General features: G+C 36.3%; 1 pseudogene; it reads left to right on the top strand.

The window, feature by feature from the left end:
* Nucleotides 1-3,466: 3,466 nt before the first annotated feature.
* Nucleotides 3,467-4,820, top strand: LOC124974687 (cytochrome b-c1 complex subunit 2, mitochondrial-like; annotated as a pseudogene).
* Nucleotides 4,821-7,695: the final 2,875 nt, after the last annotated feature.

The following is a 7,695-nucleotide window of genomic DNA, read 5'->3' as shown; positions in this document are numbered from 1 at the left end:
TTGTGGTTCCTTGATTTTAGGATGTTTTCCTATTTATGTGAAAAACTATCATAGGTTTGATGGGAATTTCATTAAATCTGCAGAATTCTTTGGGTGGACTAAAAATGTGGACTATCTTTTAGGTGCTGGGGATAGAGCATTTGGCACTCTACCACTGAGCTACATCCTCAGGCCCTTTAATATTTTATTTTGAGACTGGGTCTTGCTATATTGTTGAGGCTGGCATTAAACTTGTGATCCTCCTGCCTCAGCCTCCCAAGTTCCTGGGATTACAAACATGTTCCACCACCTGGCTTGTATGAACACTTTTAACAACATCAGTTATTCCTCTTAATTGATAAACATGGAATATGTTCCCATATATTTTTGTCTTCAATTTCTTTCATCAGTATTTTATAGTTTTCAATGTAGGAACCTTCACTCCCTTGGTTACACTTATTCCTAATTATGTAATTTCTTTGCAATTATTATACATGGGATTGCTTTATTGATCTTGTTTTTCAGAGAGTTTGTTGCTAGTGTGTAGAAATGCTATTGACTTTTAGATGTAGATTTTGTATCCTGCAACTTTCAGATATGAAGACCCCTGCTCTCTTGTGAGATCCATGTGAATGTTAAGTTTTCTCCCCTTCCTTTCATTTTGTCTGTGGATGTCTTTGCATCTGATGTGAGTCTCTTGGAGCATATTATGGGTCTTGTATTTTCATCCATTCTGCCAGTCTATGTCTTTTGATAGATGAGTTTAGGCCATTTACATTCAATGTTATTTGAGAAATAAGTTTTATTCCCTGCCTCCTTGATTGATTTTCCATTTTGAACTTGAATTAGGTTCTCCCTTAATTGAGCATTCTTCTAGTGTAGTTCCTCCCTTCATTGGTCTTCACTGTTTCTTCATGAAATATGAGAATATTTTGTAGTGCAGACTTTTTAGTTATGTATTCTTTCAATTATTTTTAACATAGAAGGCTTTTATTTCATCATCAAATCTGAAGCTTAGTTTTGCAGTGTATACTATTCTTGGATCCGGTTTTTTCCAGAGCTTGTTATGTGTTAATCCAAAACCTCCTAGCTCTAAGGGAATGGGTTAAAAAATTAGCTGAGATCTGAATTGGTTTCTCACTAAATGTGACTTGACATTTTTTCTGGAAGACTTATAGTTCTATACCTATTTTGTGTAAGGCTTATTCATAATGTGCCTTGATGTGTTTCTGCTCTAATTTTGTATTTTTGGGGTGCTGTGTGCTTCCTGTTTTTCATTTTCCAATACCTTCTTTAGGTTTGGGGAAATTTCAGTCATTATTTAATTGAAGAAATTTTGCATTCTTTTTACTTGTATCACCAAGATGTTATCTATTTTGATAATTTTTTTTTTTTGTCTTTTCAAATTATCCCAAAATTTTTGGTAGTTCTGTTCATGGTCTCTTAACATCTTTTCTCCATTTCAACCTTATTTTCAAGACTATGTACTTTGTCTTCATTGCCTGAGACTCTGTCTTCCAACAGTGCAGTCTACTGGTGATATTTTCCAATGAATTTTTTATTCAGTTTTTGATGTCCACATTTTGAGGTTTTCTGCATTTCTTTTCCAGAATATCTATCTACATTTTTTTTTTTTTTGCAGTGCTGGGGATTGAACCCAGGGCCTTGTGCTTGCAAGGCAAACATTCTACGAACTGAGTTATATCCCCAGTCCTCTATCTGCCTTTTGAAATGATCTTCTGCATCCAGTATTTTCTCCTTTGCATCATACTTTACCTCACATATCATTGTAAGTATGAACATTCTAAACTCCATCTCTGAAACTTCTCCCACTGTAGTGGTGATGAATTCTGTTTTTGATGTATTTTGGTTTGTTAGAGGAAATTTATTCCCTTGGTTTTTCATGTTGTTTGTATGTCTACGCATCTAATATTTGGTTTTGAAGCAGTAGGTTTTCTACTGGAATTGTAGTGTCCCTGAAAGTTTCCCGTACTCACAATAGGGAGATACAAATAGTAATAACAACTGATACAAATATGCTAATGAAGAAAAGGGAAAATTCAAATTTCTATAATTCACAAATTAAAAGAAAATATCACCATGGAACACAAATGCAGATGATGGTCAGAAGCAACATTGTAACTCCAAAGTCCAATAAAATAGAAAATCAAGAGATTGAAGATATCAACAGATTTCTAGAGACATATGACAGACCCAAATTGAATCAGAAGGAGATAGGAAATTTAAATAGATAAATTTCAAAGAATGAATTTAAAGACTCCATCAGAAGCCTACCAACAAAGCAAAACCCAGGACTAGATGGAGTCTCACTGAGATCTGTCACACCTTCAAAGAAGAACTTACACCAAATTCCCTTAAATTATTCCATGAAATAGAACAGTACAGAACCTTCCAAACCCATTTTATGAAGCTACTATCACCCTGATATAAAAACCAGAAAGACACACCAAGAAAAGAAAACTTCAGACCAATATCGCTCATGAACATAGATACAAAAATTCTCATTAAAATTCTTGCAAGTTGCATACAAAAACTTATGAAAAAGATAGTGCTCCATAATCAAGTGGGGGTTATCCCAGGGATGCAAGGTTGGTTCAACATACAAAATCAATAAGCAAAATTCACTTAAGATCGACTTAAAGATAAGAATCACATCATTATTGTAATAGATTCAGAAATTCTTTTGACAACATGCAGCATCTATTTATGTTCCAAACTCTAGAAAAACTAGGGAGTGTAGAAACATAATTCAACATTTTAAAAGGTACTTATGCTAAACCCAAGGTCAATATCATTCTCAATAGTTAAAAATGGAAAGAATTTCCTCTCAAAACTACAACAAGAAAGGGATGAAATCTTTCACCACCCCTATCCAGTTTGGTACTTGAAACTCTAGCCTGTCTAGCAATTAGACAGAAGAGTGAAAACAACTCAAAGTATTCCCATTTACTGATGACATAATTCTATATAGATGGCCACCCAAATCCACAAGAAAGCTTCTAGAATACATAAACAAACTCAGAAAAGTAGCAGGATATAAAAAGAACAGCAATAAATCAAATGCATTCCTATACACCAATGACATATCTGCTCAAACAAAACTCAGGGGAATTATCCTCTTCACAGTAACCTCAAGATAAAAACAAAACATTGTGAATCAACCTTACAAAAGAGGTGAAAGATTTCTACAATGAAAACTACAGAACACTAAAGAAAGATCTTGAAGATGACCTCAGAAAATGGAAAGACCTTCCATGTTCTTGGATTGGCCCAATTAATTTTGTCAAAATAGCCATACTACTAAAAGAACCACACAGATTTAATACAATTCCTATTACAAAAATCTCAATGATGTTCTCGATAGAAATAGAAAAAGAAATCATGATATTCATTGTACAAATAAACTCCACCACCATCTTGCCTGCCTGTAATCCACAGTGCCCATGGGTCAGAGCACACCTGAGCCATGAAGCTACTGACCAGAGCCAGGTCCTTCTCAAGATTTTATTCCCTCATATTTTCCCCCAAAATTAAAGGCACAGCTGCCCCTGCAGGAGTTCCTGCATAACCACAGGACCCTGAGTTTACCAAATTACCAAATGGTTTGGTAATTGCTTCTATGACTAACTACGCTCTGGCATTAAGAATTTGTTTGTTCATTAAAACAGGCAGTAGATATGAGGACCCCAGCAATATAGAAACCTCTCATTCACTGCATCTTGCATCCAGTTTAACTAAAAAAGTTGCTTCATCTTTCAAGATAACCCAGGGAATTGAAGAAGTTGGTGGTAAATTAAGTGTGACTGCAAATTATGAGTTCCTGTGGGATGATGTTGACATTGAGTTGAATCCTGCTTAATGTCATTACAGCACCAGAATTTCATCTTTGGGAAGTGACTGCCCTTCAGTCTCAGCTAAAGATTAACAAAACTGTGGCTTTTCAGAATCCACACGTTCATCTCATGAAAAATTTGCATGCTGCTGCTTACTGGAATGCCTTAACTGATACACTGTGTTGTCCTGACTATAGGATTGGAAAAGTAACATCAGGAGAGTTATGCCACTTCATTCAGAACCATTTTACAAGCACAAGAGTGGCTTTGGTTGGGCTTGGTGTGAGCCATCGTGTTTTAAAACAAGTTGTTGAACAGTGTCTCAACATGAGGGCTGGGCTTGGTTTATCTGGTACAAAGGCCAAATATCTCAGAGGTGAAATTCGAGAACAAAATGGACACAGTCTTGTGCATGCTGCTGTTGTAGCAGAAAGTGTTCCATAGGAGTTGCAGAAGCACATGCATTCAGTGGTCTTCAGCATGTCCTTGGTGCTGGACCACATGTCAAGAGGGGTAAAAATGACACTAGCATCTTGTACCAGGCTGTTGCCAAAGGTAATCACCAGTCATTTGATGTTTCTGCTTTCAATACCAGTTACTCAGATCGGGGCCCCTTGGAATTTACACTATCTCCCAGGCTACAGTTGCTGGAGATGCTATCAAGGCTGCCTATAACTAAGTACAAATGACTGCTCAAGAAAACCTTCCCAGTGCAGATATCCAGGTTGGCAAGTACAAACTGAAAGCTGGATACCTAATGTCAGTGGATGTCAGTGGAGTCTTCTGAGGGCTTTCTGGATGAAGCTAAATCCCAGGCTCTAGTTGCTGGCTCTTACATACCACCATCCACGCTCCTTCAGCAAATTGAATTGGTCGTTAAAACTGATGTCATTAATGATGCAAAAAATTTTTGTTTCTGGTCAGAAGTCAATGGCACCTAGTGGAAATTTGGGGCATATACCTTTTGTTGATGAGTTGGAACCCTGAAGCACACACAGCAGGAAAGAGAGTGGAACATTATCCCATCCAGAGCAGCAAACATAGGAAAGTCAAATGTCTATAATAATTTATATTTTCCTCAACCAAATAAAATATCATAAAACATAAATGCAGGTAATTAATCCCATGTGACATAGAGTCAATAAAACATTTTGATTAAAGATAAAAAGAAAAATAAGAGGCCCAGAATAGCCAGAGCAATTCTCAGTGAGAAAAATGAATGAGGAGGCATCACAATACAAGACCTTAAATTACACTACAGCTGAGCATGTTGGCAACTGCCACTCAGGAGACTGAGGCAAAAGAATTGTGAGTTGAAAGCTAGCCTCAGCAAAAATGAGGCATTAAACAAGTCAATGAGACTCTGTCTCTAAATAAAATAGGGCTGGAGATGTGGCTGAGATTTCAGGAGTCCTTGAGTCCAATCCCCTGTACCCACCCCTCCAAAAAAATGATACTATAGAGCTGGAAGAGAAAACACAGCATATTATTGGCCCTAATACAGAAATGAAGACCAGTGGTACAGAATAGTAGACACAGAGACACACTCACATAAATACAGTTACCTCATACTAGAGAAAGATGCCATGAAAATACATTGGAGAAAAGGTACCCATTCACCAAATGGTGGTGGGAAAACTGGAAATCCATATGTAGCAAAAACACATTAGATCCCTGTCACTCACCCTGCATAAAACTCAAAGTGGATCAAGGACCTAGGTATTAGATCAGACACCTTGCACTTAGTAGAATAAAAAGTAGGCCCAACTCCCCATCATGTCAGCTTAGGAACTGACTTACTCAACAAGACTTTTAAAGTGCAAAAAGTAAAATCAAGAATCAATGAATGCGATGGTATTAAACTAAAACACTGCCTCACAGCAAAGAAAACAATCAATAAGGTGAACCTGGGGCCTACAGAATTGGAGAAAGTCATTCCAACTTGCACCTTAGATAGAGAGTTAGTCTTCAGGATATATAAAGAACTCAAAAAACTTAACATCAAAAAATAATAATTCAATTATGAAATGGGCAAAGGAACAGGTAGTTCACAGAAGAAGAAATAGAAATGGTCAAGAAATATGTGAAAAGATGTTCATCTCTAGCAACTAGAGAAATGAAAATTTAAAATGCACTTAAATTCCATCTCACTCTAGTAAGAATGGCAAATGTCAAGAATACCAGTAATAATAATATTTGCAAGGATTGGGGGAGAGCTGTAGGGGCTCCAAATTGTTGCAACCACTCTGGAAAACAATATGGAGATTCTGTATAAACCTTTCAATGAAACCACCACTTGACCCTATCAGTGTATAACCAAAGGACTTAAAATCATCATACTACAGTGACACAGCCACATCAATGTTGATATTAGCTCAATTCACAATAGCTAAACTGTGGAAAACTTTGGTGTCCTTCAACGGATGAATGGTAAAGAAAATGTGGTATATATACACAATAGAACATTACTCAGTCATGAATGAGAATGAAATTATGGAATTTGTCCATAAATGGATGGAATGGAAAGATATCATGCTATGTGAAATAAGCCAGCCCCCAAAACCAAAGGCCAAATGTTCTCTGATATGTGGATAAGAACCCACAAGAAGGCAGTGTGGTAAGAAGTAGAATAGAAGTCCATTGGATTAGGCAATGGGAAATGAATGGAAGGGAGAAGGGAGGGAAACAGGAAGGACAACAGAATCAATTAGACAAAACTGTCTTAGCCCTGTATTTGGATACACAACCATGGTAATGCCGCATCCATACACAAACACAATAATAGGATCCTAATTATATTAAAGTATATTCTATGTATATATAATATGACAAAATATATTCTAATGTCTTGTATAACTAAAAAGAACAAATAAAAAGAATACCAATAACAAGAAGTGATGGTGAGGATGTGGTGAAAAGGTCAGACTCATACATGGTTGGTGTGACTGCAAATTAGTGCGACCACTTTGGAAAGCAGCATGGAGATCCACCAAGAAACTAGGAATGAAACCACCATATAACTCTGCTATCCCACTACTTGGTGTACGTCCAAAGGGTTCAAAATCGATATACAAAAGTGACACAACCACATCAATGTTTCTAGCTAAGCACAATTCACAATAGCTGAGCTATGGAACCAATCTAGGTGACCTTCAACAGATGAATGGATAAAGAAAATATGATGAGATGCCTTTCGATTGATGAATGGATGAAGGAACTGTGATATATATACACCAAGAAATATTTCTCATTCTTAAAAAAGAATGAAATTATGGCATTTGCAGGTAAATGGTTAGAGTTGGAGAAATCCATACTAAGGAAAACACACCAATCACCCAAAACAAATGACCAAATGTTTTCTCTAATTATATGGATGTTGATTCATAATGGGAGGGGGAAGCAAGGAATGCAAGAACTTTGTATTAGGCAGAGGGGAGTGAGGGAATGGGAGGGGAATGGAGGTGGGAATGATGGTGGGATGAGATGAAAATTATAACCTAATGTACATGTATTCTATGAATGGTGTGACTCTGCATTATGTACTACCAGAGAAATAAAAAGTTGCTCTCCATTTGTGTACAATGAGTCAAAATGCATTCTGCTGTCAGGGATAACTACTTAGAGCAAATAATAAATAATAAATTTTATGTCCTGATTCAATTTGGGTAGGTCATATATCTCTAGAAATCTGTCAATGTCTTCAAGATTTTCTATTTTATTAGAGTATAAATTTTCAAAATAGTTTCTGATTACCATCTGTATTCCTTTAGTGTCCATTATATTTCCTTTTCCATCCTGAATTTTAATTATTTGTTTTTTCTCTTTTCTATTCATTTATATGTCTAAGGACTTATCAATTTCA

Source organism: Sciurus carolinensis, unplaced genomic scaffold (assembly GCF_902686445.1).
Source record: "Sciurus carolinensis unplaced genomic scaffold, mSciCar1.2, whole genome shotgun sequence".
Taxonomy (NCBI): domain Eukaryota; kingdom Metazoa; phylum Chordata; class Mammalia; order Rodentia; family Sciuridae; genus Sciurus; species Sciurus carolinensis.
This window is presented reverse-complemented; position numbering and strand designations above follow the sequence as displayed.